The sequence below is a fragment of the Nerophis lumbriciformis genome, linkage group LG16 (assembly GCF_033978685.3).
Source record: "Nerophis lumbriciformis linkage group LG16, RoL_Nlum_v2.1, whole genome shotgun sequence".
In the NCBI taxonomy this organism is placed as follows: domain Eukaryota; kingdom Metazoa; phylum Chordata; class Actinopteri; order Syngnathiformes; family Syngnathidae; genus Nerophis; species Nerophis lumbriciformis.
In genome coordinates, this window is record NC_084563.2 from 30,153,389 (window position 1) to 30,154,598 (window position 1,210).

Consider the following 1,210-nt stretch of genomic DNA (forward strand, 5'->3'; position numbering starts at 1 on the left):
TTCTTACACATGCTCCGACCTTCCTAAAATGTTTGATGGTGGGTCGACGTGTTGGGTGGGACGCAACTGCTTGACTACTGCCGTGCTATTATCGCCCCCTTGTGATGGAAATAACAGTCATAATTTCCTTACACATGCTCCTATCCTCCTGAAATGTTTGATGGTGGGTGGAACGCAACTGCATGACTACTGTGGCGCTATCATTGCCCTTTTGTGGTGGAAATAACAGTCATAAGGTCCTTACACATGTGCCGATCTTCCTGAAGTTTTTGATGGTGGGTTTGGGGTGTTGGGTGGGACGCAACTGCATGACTACTGCCGTGCTGTTATCGCCCCCTTGTGGTGGAAATAACAGTCATAACTTTGTCACACATGTGCCGATCTTCCTGAAATTTTTTATGGTGGGTTTGGGGTGTTGGGTTGGACGCAACTGCTTGACTACTGCCGTGCTATTATCGCCCCCTTGTGGTGGAAATAAGTCATAACTTCCTTACACATGCTCCAATCTTCCTGAAATGTTTGATGGTGGGTGGAACGCAACTGCATGACTACTGTGGCGCTATTATTGCCCCTTTGTGGTGGAAATAACAGTCATAACTTCCTTACACATGCTTTCATCTTTTTGACATTTTTGAAGGTGGGTCGAGATGTTGGGTGGGACGCAGCTGCATGACGACTGCTGTGTTATCGCCCCCTTGTGGTGGAAACAAGTCATAACTTTCTTACACATGCTCCGACCTTCCTAAAATGTTTGATGGTGGGTCGAGGCGTTGGGTGGGACGCAACTACATGACTACTGGCGTGCTATTATCGCCCCCTTGTGGTGGAAATAACAGTCATAACTTCCTTACACATGCTCCGATTCTCCTGAAATGTTTGATGGTGGGTGGAACGCAACTGCATGACTACTGTGGCGCTATTATTGCCCTTTTGTGGTGGAAATAACAGTCATAACGTCCTTACACATGTGCCGATCTTCCTGAAGTTTTTGATGGTGGGTTTGGGGTGTTGGGTGGGACGCAACTGCATGACTACTGCCGTGCTGTTATCGCCCCCTTGTGGTGGAAATAACAGTCATAACTTTGTCACACATGTGCCGATCTTCCTGAAATTTTTTATGGTGGGTTTGGGGTGTTGGGTTGGACGCAACTGCTTGACTACTGCCGTGCTATTATCGCCCCCTTGTGGTGGAAATAACAGTCATAACTTC